The 13,143-nt window shown below is 45.4% G+C and overlaps 1 non-coding gene across 1 annotated transcript; it reads right to left on the bottom strand.

Moving 5' to 3' along the window:
* Positions 1 to 9,118: 9,118 nt before the first annotated feature.
* LOC111949014 lies at positions 9,119 to 9,237 on the bottom strand. Its single transcript, XR_002875036.1, has one exon. It is a non-coding gene; the product is annotated as a 5S ribosomal RNA (ribosomal RNA).
* Between the last annotated feature and the right edge of the window lie 3,906 nt (positions 9,238 to 13,143).

The raw sequence follows: 13,143 nt of genomic DNA, 5'->3' as shown, positions 1-13,143 counted from the left end.
CCCACGCAGGCCTCTACGGCATGTTCATCACAACCACCACCATTAAACAGGCCCTTATAAAAATTCTCCACTACAGTCAGAATTTCATCTGTCTCCGTACACACGTTCCCTCCAGCGTCGTACAGCGCCGTGATGATGGACCTGCCTTGCTTTTTTTTTTCTAAACCCAGAAAGAAAGCTGAGGACCTCTCACCCTCCACAAAGTCCCTCACCCTAGCTCTCAATGCAGCCGCCCTGCACTTCTCCTGAAAACCCTTCAGCCGAGCCAGGGCAGCCTCATAAACTGTAACATCACGATCTGGGTCATCCGCAAGTAGGGTTGCCTCCTTCTCCAGAATCGCCCTAACGTCCCTCTCCTCCTCCAGAGCCTTCCACTTCCTTTTTTTGCAATATGCCATAGTCGATAACCGGATCCGGACCTTCAATTCCTCCCACCAAGAAAAGAAGTCCATGTCATCCTCCATCTGATCCCTGTAATACCCCAGTAAAGTTTTAATCTTTCTGCGATATCCTTCCTCACCCAAAACACTGTTATTCAAAATCCATAGGCCTCCACCCTTCCTAGCACCCACCGTGTCAAGCACCACCTCCACCCATGAGTGATCGCTCCACACATTTGGACGATACGCAACGCTGTCAACCAAACGTGTCACCCCTCCAGCAGAAAAGACATGGTCTATCCTAGACTGCTTCAGGACACCCATCACCATCTGCCTCCTGGAAAAAACCCTCTTCCCAGGGTTTAACAGCCTCCACACGTCGACTAGGTTGTAGTCCATCATGACAGAGAAGAGTTCCTGCCGTCCAAAATCCGTCTTGAAAACATTCCGCACTGAAACATCAGCTGGCGACAGAACCGTATTCAAATCTCCCACTAGGAGTGAATCCTCCGTCACAAAGGGCCGGAGAGAACGGAAAAAAATCTTCCTTTCCTTCTCAACATTAGAAGCATATAGATTAAATAATCTCATCTTCTTTCTCGCCCATTCAAACTCCACAATGAGTTTACGGCCTGCAGGATCTGCCACCCGAAGGTTCACACTGTCAAAGACCCCGGACCTGAAGAAAACAGCGACCCCAGCAGAGCGCAAAGGACTCACTGCATAAAAGACGGAGCCCCCCCACAGCTTTTCAGCTGCAGCACAGGTCTCAGCATCCCATCTCACCTCTTGTAGACAAAGGATGTCACAGGGTTCATTCAGGATTTCTGACACCTTGTCCATCCTATAAACTCCTCTAATGTTTAGGCTGAGGAGTTTAATCATGAGGAAATAGACTAAAAAGGACATCACACCTAGGTCTTCTTCTGCTTCTGCTTCCTCGATCCCCTCCTGCTCCCCTGAGACCGCGACCTCCTCAGTGGACGCGCAAGCACGTCGACCTCCATATCAGAGCCTGTCACTTCATCCTCCGTCACACCCACAACATTCCCAGATGGATTCACGACGCGAGGGGACAAAAAGGCAGTCTTCTGGAAGAGGTTCGCAGCCTCTCCCTCCCGGGCCAGGGCAGAGCCAGCGCTCCTCCGCTGTGCCCCCCCCTCCACGGGCTCGGATGTCACCAGGGTAGGACCAACTATGTGGGCCCCCCCCGCCCGGTCAGGGGCAGAGCCAGCGTCCTTGTGCTGCGCTCCCCCCGTCACGGGTCCAGACGGTATCGGGGCAGGACCAGCTCCGTGGGCCCCCCCCGCCCGGATGGGAGTAGCGGCATTTTGTGGGTGCTGCTCACCCTCCCTCACGGGAAACGCGTCTGTCGACAAACGGTGCGCCTCTGACACCTCCGCTGCTCGGAGCAGGTCCGGGCTTCCCGCCTCCGCCTGCCGTCCGAGAGCGTCCCCTCCGTCAGTGGATGAAAGCCCCGCCGCAGCGGCGCTGTGGCGCGCGGCGGACACGCGTCCGTCAGACACGGAGTCAGACAGGTCTTCCTCCGAAGCGCTGTCACGCGCACTGTCACTCACATCAGAGGCCACGGTCTCCTCGGCGGCACCTAGACACACACAGTTCTCCTTCATGTTGAGGCAGACAGCACACTTCTGGATCGAAGACACACATTCCCGGGCGTAATGCCCCTGAACGCCGCACTTGTTACATAAAAAGTCCGGGCAATCTCTGACAATGTGCCCCGGTTTTATGCAGATCCTGCAGACCTTCACCTGTTTATCGTGGATGACACGGAAAAATTCCGGTCCCGTGGCCGTGTTAAATTTCGCCGAATACGGCAAAGACTGGACGCTTTCATTAAATTTCACTTTTACAAAACGCGTCCCATCAGCCACACTAGTGCCCGGCCACATCCTCCGTTTGATCGGAGACACCGCTGATACTCTCCATCCCTCCAACTTCTCCAAGATTTCTTCATCCGTCACATACGCCGGCAGCCCCAGGAAAGACACTACCAGCTCATCGTTAGAGATGCTCCTCCCCTGCACAGTCGTGTTTCCAATTTTAAATCCATCCAATAGTTTGTCCCTCCCCACCGCATTCGACATCGTCAATTCATATCGCTTTTGCCCCACAGAACGACACGCCACCACGCCCCCACAGAGCAACCTGCTGTACCGAAGCAGTTCACTCACGGATACAGGATCCTCACCTACCAGTTCCACATGAATCGTGAGATCCCTTTCATACCTGATTGACGAAGTTTCTCCTCCATCCACCCTCTGTGATCTCTCCACCCCCCCCGTAGCGACAGAAGCGGACCGCGCCGCCGCACCTGCAGCTAATGAGGACGCCGCTTTCACATTCCCCACATTCCTCACACCCTTCGAGGAAAAAGACCCCAGTCCATCACCCGAAGAGCTCCCCCCCGCAGAAGCCATGCTCCCAAGACGGGGGGGGGGAACCCCGTGAAAGAGAAAGAAAAAACTGTGCAGAAAGAAGGAGAAAAAGAAAAGAGACTGAAAAGTAACTCCCCAACAGCCATAAGACTGTGGGGAGCAGGAGAAAAGCGCACACACACACTCACACACACAAAGAGAAAAGCCAGACGCAGACAGATAAGGGAAAAAGGAAAAAAAAAACAATACAAAGAAAGAAACAAACCCAAAGCAGACACACCAAACACACGCCGAAAAGCTCACCAATCCTCCGAACACTCCAGTCACCAACGTCACACCCTCCTGCACTCGCGCATGCGTGTTCAGGGTGGTATGGCCGTAAGCGAAGGGTTGTGTGGAGCAGAGCCCTTTAAGCGCTGCCTGCACCAGACTCCTGCCTGCTCCCAGCGGCCCCTTCACCCACTCACTCTGTGCCACTGATTGGTGCACCTGCTGAGCGGACACACCCACCTGCAGCCAAAACGGTGACCTTTCACCCCAGCAGGTGCGCCACAGCGGCCTTCCACACACACACACCTGCGTGGGCTGGAAAACAGGAGGAGCTAAGATGGCGGTCCGTGCGGTCAACTTTTTGTGAGCTGCTACGGTCCGGTCCCAAAATATCCCTTTTGACCTCATTTTCAAACTGCTGAACTAGTTTTGCTTTTTTTTGTATTACTCTCAAGTCTTACCACTGTAAAGAGACAAGAACGAAGTGAGAAAAACAACAACAGCAATATTAAGAGCTCCTAGAATGCCACGGGAAAAGCCTGTATCGGAGAAGCCGACTCCCGCATCCAAAAACCCAGAGATGACAACACATGACCACGAATACGCCATGGAAGTTTCCTCGCTGTCTACTAAAAGGAAAACCCCGGTTACACCCACCAAACCCTCCGTTCCACCTAACAAGGTAGTCGTCTCTAACAAAAGTGATGCCGAGTTGTCAGCATTAACTGCCGCCATCGAAAAACTGACGGCGAGATTTGACGACTTTGACGGTAGACTTCGGGAAAACTCTGTGATTCTGGCTAATCTGACGAAGATCACTGAGGTAAACGCTGCTGATATAAAGGACTGTAAATCCAAAGTGCACAATCTGGGAAAAGAAGTTTCTGTGCTGAGGAAAGACAATGATGACTTAAGAGAGAGGGTGGTGGAGATGGAGCGATATAAACGGCGCTGGAACCTGAAGTTACAAGGTTTGAAAGAAAAAACCGAGGAAAACACCCGCAAAGAAGTCCTGGAGATCCTGGCAAAGATCGCGCCACAGCACACATCGGTGTTGGAAATGGTTGTGGATACAGTACATCGGCTGGGGAGGAAAGAAACCGGGAGGCACCGGCAAATCATCATCCAGTTCTCCATGAGGCACTACCGCGACATCTTCTGGAAGGTTTCTAAGGATGCAAGGGTTTGTCAAGAGTTGGGAATCTTCTTCAAGCAGGATTTCTGCAAAGCGGACCGAGAAGCAAGAGCTGCTGTCTGGCCCAAAATGGAGAAAGCGAGAGCTGCGGGACAGAACGTGTACTACCGGGGCCACATCGGGTACACCAACGGAGTACGTTTGTCTCCAGACTAGCTGTTTTTTTTTTTATTCTTCTTTACTAGTTTGGAGTTAACTACCATAAATGCTTTGTTCTTAAAGCATAAACCTCATTTGCTCCGTTTTTTCCACACCTTAAGTTCACAGAGGAAAGTGAAACTCTGTTGTTGTTAACTTGAAAGTTATAAGTTCTAAAGTATTTTTTCTAAAAGTTTGAGGTCTAGTTCTGCATTACAATGTTGTTTGGGATCTGAATTCCAACCGCTAACTTTCACCTTCAGTAACTAGCTAAGTAAGTAACTTTTTGTTCATTTTTGTGTTATTGTTTTTTTGTGTTTCATGTCTAATTTTAACTTTGTTTCTTTAAATGTTAGGGGTTTACGAGACAATGTAAAAAGAAAATCTATTTTCCTATTCTGTAAAAATGTGAAAGCCAGCTGCATTCTACTGCAGGAAACTCATTCTGTTAAAGCAGACGAACAGTTTTGGTCTAATCAATGGGGAGACAAAATCCTATTCTGTCACGGTACAAACAAATCTTCTGGAGTTGCTTTGCTCTTTAAAAACTGTTCGTTCAAAGTGATTACCCATATCTCTGATGATGACGGCCACTGGCTCATCTGTGTTCTTAAAACTGATGATGGTTTTCTGATCCTATGCAATGTGTATGGCTATAATATTCCTAGTCACAACAAGTTATTATTAACAGAAATTGCAAAACATGTCAAACTTCTCAATCATAAGTACTGTACAAATACTGTAGTAATTGGTGGTGATTATAACATGGTACTAGATGAATGGCTGGATAGAGTACCCTCAAAGTTCAATACCCATCATATTAATCCAACTTTACGGGACTTTTGTCTTGATCTTAATGTTTCTGACCCCTGGAGGATCAAAAATCCTCTCAGACAAACATTCTCTTGGTTCAAGCCTAATGGATCTTCAAAATCTCGGATTGACTTCTGGCTAGTCTCAAATAACCTTCTACAAAACAAAATAGACGTTAACATCTCAGCAGCTCCCCTTACTGATCACTGTTTGATTGAACTTAATGTCAGCTCGCAAATCCAAAAATCCTTTGGAAGAGGCTACTGGAAATTTAATTCTTCACTTCTCACTAATGAAACTTTCTGTAATGCTGTTATTGAATTATTAGAAACAATAAATAGTGATTCAACCCTAAAATCTTACACTGATAAGTGGGAATTCTTTAAATTCAAAGTACGTCAAACTGCCATTAAACATAGCAAATTAATTGCAAAACATTATAAGCAAAAAGAAACTGAAATTTTGACTGAGTTAAATCAGATTTGTTCCAAGCCTGTTTTCAACGAGGATGATAAACAACGCAGAAGCATTTTACAGTGTTCTCTTGACGATATTTATATTAAAAAAGCGAAAGGAGCCTTCATCAGATCCCGAGCAAAATGGGTGGAGCTTGGTGAAAAGAGTACTTCCTATTTCTGTAATCTAGAAAAGAAGAGGCAAGAGAAGAATACTATAAAGAAACTTCATATTAATAATCAATTATGCTCTGATCCTCAAATGATCTCTAAAGAAATAAGTTCATTTTATAGTAATTTGTACTCGTCATCTTATTCCGAATCCCACAATAATACTTTTTTCCAGACAATTAAAGATTTCATTCCTAAGATTGATGACAATTTTAGAAATTCTTGTGATTCAGAAATAACTTTGCAGGAATTAGAGAAGGCTTTAAGCTGTCTCTCCAATGATAAAGCTCCAGGATGTGATGGACTGACCAGTAACTTTTATAAATTCTTTTGGCAGCATATCAAAGATTTAATTTTTGAAATGTTTAAAGAAATTATTCAAAATGGGTCTCTAACACATACAATGAAACAGGGTGTAATCACCCTTATTCCCAAGCCGGGTAAAGACCCAACATTTCTAGATAATTTAAGGCCTATAACTCTTTTGAATACTGACTATAAGCTTCTAACACATATATTTTCAAACAGATTCAAGTCAGACATAACCCAAATAATCTCTGAAACGCAGTCCGGTTTTATTAAAGGTCGCTCAATTCATAATAACTTACGCCTTGTTCTGGATATGATTGACTATGAACATCTCATAGATACAGACGGTTTTATTTTATTTTTAGATTTTTACAAGGCCTTTGATATGATTGAGCATAATTTCATGTTTCAAACTCTGCAATTCTTTGGTTTTGGTAACAAATTTATTAATACAGTTAAAACTTTTTATTATGAAACCAGCAGTTCTGTTTGTTTACCTCAGGGAACGTCTCACAGATTTAACATCAACAAAGGTATAAAACAAGGTTGCCCAATTTCACCCCTTCTTTTTATTGCAGCAGCAGAAATGCTGTCTTTGCTCATCAAACATACTGACTTTGGTAAGCTGACAGTTGCAAATGCTGAATTTTCAATAAGCCAACTAGCCGATGATACAACAATTTTCCTCAATAATCTTCATGACATCCCCAAGATTCTTAAAACTATTGACATCTTTTCAAAAGCTTCAGGCCTCAAATTGAACCTAAACAAATGTGAGATCTTACCCATTAAACCATGTACATTATTGAATGCTTATAATATCCCTATTAAATCCACAGTTAAATACCTCGGAATGCATATAACTAAAAACAAAACAGACTTGGAAAAACTGAATGTTTGGGACAAACTAGAGAAATGTTCGACTCTGCTGAATAACTGGGCACAGAGAGATCTTTCTATTTTTGGTAGAATTCTCCTCACCAAAATTGAAAGCATATCAAGATTCATATATCCCACCTATTCTATAGGTGTCCCTAAACAAGCCATCAAATCTATTAATCAAGTCAATTTTAACTTCATATGGAAAAGGAAAACACACTATGTTAAACAAGGTACGCTGACTAAAAAATATGAAGATGGAGGTCTTCAAGCCATAGACTTTAACAGCCTTAATGGCACCTTAAAAATAAACTGGTTAAAATCATTTATTAGGAATCAAAATAGTATTTGGTTCATTGTTCCTAATAAAATATTTTCCAGCCTAGGAGGGATCCAATTTTTACTCAGTTGTGATTTTGACAATAAGAAACTTCCCATTCATCTTTCGTCTTTTCATCAGCAAGTTCTCATGTATTGGAAGCTCATTTATAAACACAATTACAGTCCACACAACACTCCCATATGGAACTGCAGATACATCACTATCAGAAACAAGTCTATCTTTGTTCCAACATGGTTTGAAAATGGAATTTGGTCTTTAATGCATCTTCTTAATGACAATGCCACTCTCATGTCTTTTGATGATTTCACAGCTAAATATGGTTCACTAACGAATAGAAAAGATTTTGAAAAAATTATTAAGGCCATTCCTCAAAATGTTGTGAGCTCAGTTTCTGATTTGTTTCATAATGACATCTACAGACATCCTACTGTCCCCAAGCTTCTGATTAATGGACACAACATAGCAACTGCCAAACTCCCAAACCTTCAAATCAGAGAATATTTTAATGTAACGTCCTTTCCCTACGTCTCAAATCCAAATTATATAACCCAATATTTTAATAATTCAAAAAAGAAACAAATACGAACTAAATATTTAAAACTCCCCATTCCTCCTAAAGCCAAGGAAGTTCACTTTAAGACCTTTTCAGGTATTTACCCTTCCAAGGAATTATTAAGAAAACGGTTTGGAATTCCTGAAAATTGTTGTTCTTTTTGTCATGTGGAGATTGAAACAACTGAGCATCTCTTCTTTGAATGGTTTTATTCTGATGTCTTTTGGAATAGCTTACATTATTGGCTTTTCCCCAAGATTCCACTTTTAGCAGACTTTTCTATTAAGGATATCATTTTTGGGTTTATTTTAGAAAACAAGAACACAGAACTTATTCTGAATGTTGTAATTATTTTGGGTAAATTCTATATACATAAATGCCGTTTCCTTAAAATCAAACCATTTTTTTCTACATTTCATAAAGAAATCTGCTCTTTTTTTTCATCTGTAAACTTCATGGAAAACAAACTTGCTATGGAACTTCAAAGTATCATATGTAAATTACAGCTTCTTGATAGCCCCCTAAGTTGAGATTAATTGCAATGTCTATGTAAACCCCCCCCCCCCCTTTTTATTTATTTTTTATTTTATTTTAATGTCTTGTATTTATTTTATTTTATTTTTCTGTATTATTGGTAAAAAAAAAAAAAATTATATTGTCTTTATTCTGCATTGGCTGTTTGTACATGTCCAGTACCTTTTTTCGATGTTTTTGCACTTTGCATAATTGTATACAATTGTCTCAAACTGTTAACCTCAACTGTCTTTTTCAATTAAAAAAAAAAAAAAAAAAAAAAAAAAAAAAAAAAAAAAAAAAAAACCTGCGTGGGCTCGTCACCGAGACGGCAGCGTTTCTAGAGGGTGCAGGCTTGTGCATTTGCACCTCGGCGCTGACTGCCCTGCAGCTCGCTGAAGAGTTTGGATGAAGCCCGGACGGTCATGTCAGAGAAAAAAAAAAAAGAAAAGAAAAGAAAAGAAAAGAAAAGAAAAGAAAGACACAGAAGGACATGAAAAAGCAAGAAACCCAAAGCTGTGTGTTTGATTTCCTGGCCGGTGCGCTCTCTGGTGGCTGTATGTGTCACAGAACGGTGGTGTCAGAAAAATAAAAACCAAAGACACAAATGCATGACAAGGAAACCAAAGTACCCAAAGCTGTTTGTGGGGGTGTGTGAGTGATTTTCCTTCTCTTTGGTGGATGCCAGCAAAAGCCGGAAAACTTACAGCACCTGGTATTCCCAGGCGGTCTCCCATCCAAGTACTAACCAGGCCCGACCCTGCTTAGCTTCCGAGATCGGACGAGATCGGGCGTGTTCAGGGTGGTATGGCCGTAAGCGAAGGGTTGTGTGGAGCAGAGCCCTTTAAGCGCTGCCTGCACCAGACTCCTGCCTGCTCCCAGCGGCCCCTTCACCCACTCACTCTGTGCCACTGATTGGTGCACCTGCTGAGCGGACACACCCACCTGCAGCCAAAACGGTGACCTTTCACCCCAGCAGGTGCGCCACAGCGGCCTTCCACACACACACACCTGCGTGGGCTCGTCACCGAGACGGCAGCGTTTCTAGAGGGTGCAGGCTCGTGCATTTGCACCTCGGCGCTGACTGCCCTGCAGCTCGCTGAAGAGTTTGGATGAAGCCCGGACGGTCATGTCAGAGAAAAAAAAAAAAAAAAAAAAAAAGAAAAAGAAAGAAAAGAAAAGAAAAGAAAGACACAGAAGGACATGAAAAAGCAAGAAACCCAAAGCTGTGTGTTTGATTTCCTGGCCGGTGCGCTCTCTGGTGGCTGTATGTGTCACAGAACGGTGGTGTCAGAAAAATAAAAACCAAAGACACAAATGCATGACAAGGAAACCAAAGTACCCAAAGCTGTTTGTGGGGGTGTGTGAGTGATTTTCCTTCTCTTTGGTGGATGCCAGCAAAAGCCGGAAAACTTACAGCACCTGGTATTCCCAGGCGGTCTCCCATCCAAGTACTAACCAGGCCCGACCCTGCTTAGCTTCCGAGATCGGACGAGATCGGGCGTGTTTTTTTTTTTTTTTTTTTTTATTTATAAAGGAAATTAAAATATTTACAAAAGAAACAATCACAACATTACAGATGGAGATTCAAAAGAAAGTCAAAAACTACAACAGACCTGCAAAGCAGAAAATACAGATCCCAAAGTAACACAAAACTAAACTTAAAACTACATCATGTACACACAAGAAAAAATCTTGGTCATTTCAGCACTCCGCCACATTCCATCAGGGTCCGCTTTCTCGAGCGTCAGTAGATGTCCCCCCAACATCCTCTTCACACAACTCCATCGGTCCATCGAACGCCCTTCCTTAAGTCGCAGGTTCCTGGCCTGATAAATGGCAAAACGGCCAAGCGCCAAAAGTAAATCAGCCGCCTTCCATCCTGATCGTCTCTCCTCTTTCGGTATCCCGAACAGCGAGGCCCACTGCCAGTCTTCCTCCACGCCCCACTCCAAGGAACATCCGGCTTTCAGCGCCGCTCGTAGTCTCTGCCAGAAAGGCCTCACAACCAGACAATCCAGAAACATGTGTTCCAGTGTTTCAGGGACATAGCCACAGACGGGACAAGTCCTATCATACAGTTCTTTATCAATCTGATGAAGAACCACACTGGAATATATTTTTCTATGGCGTAGCCTGAAATCCATATTCCACACTGAATGAGGGAAAATACTCCCTTTCAGACTCCTCCAAATACTCGCAGGGTCCTTACCCGGAAACACTGCTCCCCATGCTCTTTCCGCCGCAGGGACCTTGGTCTCCAGGGTGAGCATCGCCCGGTACCAGGTCTTTGTCGCTATAGACTGCACGGCAACCGGCACTCCACCCTGCAAGAACTGAAAACAGAAACTGGCCTCTTGCAGCACAGGCCCACCCCTCCTGACAATAACCAACCACCTCAGGGGAACAGAGGAAGAGATCCGGGCAAAACCCCGCTTCACCCTCCACCGCTCACCCTGAGTCATACCACCACAAAACCTCAAAAGAACGTCAGTAACCGCACACAGCCTCCCACCAACCATGATATCACCCACCAGGAGACAACCACTTCCCTCCAGAAGTCTACACTGGAGGGGAAGCCTCCCATGTGTGAGCACCGCGTTATGGAACAGTGGCTGATGCAAAACCTGGTACGGGGTGGAGACGGATTGAACTACAAGACCACTAGCTGAATGCCACGCCGACAACAGCTCTATGGAAAGAGGGCTCAATTCCTGAAAGGCCGTCATCGGACGTCTCTGGCAGAATACCGCAAGGCCAGGTCGAAAAAGCCTAGAGAAGTCATCCTCCAGATAATCCTTCCAGTGAGGGACTTGACTCGGGTCCAAGAGACGGGCCACCAGTCTCAGGCGCAAAGCCTTCTTCCTGGCGCCCAACTCCACCAGACCCAGCCCACCCTCTTGAATATTCCGAGACAGCGTCAGCCTGGATATTTGGTTCGCTCTCGACCCCCACAAGAAAAGAGACAACAACTCATTGATGCGCGTCTGGAAATGCACAGGAAAGGGCAGGATAGACAGCACGTAGTTAATCTTCGAAAAGATCAGAGAATTCAAAACCGTGACCTTACCCCTCAGGGTCAACCTTCTCATTTTCCACAACGCCAACACCTGAGCCAGGTTTTTCACCAGCGCAGTCCAGTTTTGATGGATGGTGTCCCTAGGGGTTCTGGCCAACCAGACCCCCAACACCCTAACCCCAGCTGTGGCCTCTCGAAACCCCCATCTATTCACCGTGTCGACCCTGCAGCCCAAAAAGAAAATCTCAGACTTGTGGACATTCACCTTAGCGCCCGAGGCTCGACAGTACGCCTGAAGTTGTCGCAAGGCCCCATCAACACTGGCCTCATCATTCAACACAAGGCTCGTGTCATCCGCATACGCTAGGATTTTAATTTCCCTCCCCGCAGGCGTGACCACACCCCGAACACTGTTATCAGCAGAAATCATGCCCGCCAGGGGTTCCACCGCGATGCTGAACAACATGGCCGACAACGGGCAGCCCTGTCGTATCGACCGAGTTATACTGAAGACGCCGGTAGAATGTCCATTGCACAACACCTTACTGCTAGCGGAGGTATAAAGTGCCCGTATCCGAGAGATAAAAAGTTCCCCAAAACCAAAACGATCTAACACCCTCCACAAAAACCCGTGCTCCACCCGATCAAACGCTTTGCTAAAATCAACATTTAAGAAAAATCCCCCCGACCGTTCCATATGCTCCACCGTGCAGAGAAGAGAAAGAACCGTGTCCGTTATCTGTCTCCCCTGAACCCCATACGCCTGCGAAGACCCCAAAATTGAGGGGAGCACTTCCCTCAACCTTTCAGCCAACACCGATGTCAAGATTTTGTAATCTGTATTCAACAAGGTGATAGGCCTGTAATTATCAAGGTCCGCCCTGTCACCCTTATTTTTGAACAGCAGTTTAACAGTCCCTAAACAAAAAGAGGGCGTTGGCAGTCGCCCCAGGCAGAAAGAACCAAACATCCTAGATAGAAGGGGCACCAGGTCATCCCGAAAACATTGATAAAATTCAGCGGTCAGACCATCGGCACCAGGAGATTTATTTCTGTTTTGTCTGTCAATGGCTCTCCTGATCTCCTCCACCGTAATGTCCGCATCACATGCAGTCTTATCCTCATCCCCCACCCTGGCAGTCAGAACTCCCACGCAGGCCTCCACGGCATGTTCATCACTACCACCACCATTAAACAGGCCCTTATAAAAATTCTCCACTACAGTCAGAATTTCATCTGTCTCTGTACACACGTTCCCTCCAGCGTCGTACAGCGCCGTGATGATGGACCTGCCTTGCTTTTTTTTTTCTAAACCCAGAAAGAAAGCCGAGGACCTCTCACCCTCCACAAAGTCCCTCACCCTAGCTCTCAATGCAGCCGCCCTGCACTTCTCCTCCTGAAAACCCTTCAGCCGAGCCAGGGCAGCCTCATAAACTGTAACATCACGGTCTGGGTCATCCGCAAGTAGGGTTGCCTCTTTTTCCAGAATCGCCCTAACGTCCCTCTCCTCCTCCAGAGCCTTCCACTTTCCTTTTTTTGCAATATGCCATAGTCGATAAACCGGATCCGGACCTTCAATTTCCTCCCACCAAGAAAAAGAAGTCCACGTCATCTTCCATCTGATCCCTGTAATACCCCAGTAAAGTTTTAATCTTTCTGCGATACCCTTCCTCACCCAAAACACTGTTATTTAAAATCCATAGACC

Source organism: Oryzias latipes, chromosome 16 (assembly GCF_002234675.1).
Source record: "Oryzias latipes chromosome 16, ASM223467v1".
NCBI classification, from domain to species: Eukaryota; Metazoa; Chordata; class Actinopteri; order Beloniformes; family Adrianichthyidae; genus Oryzias; species Oryzias latipes.
This window is presented reverse-complemented; position numbering and strand designations above follow the sequence as displayed.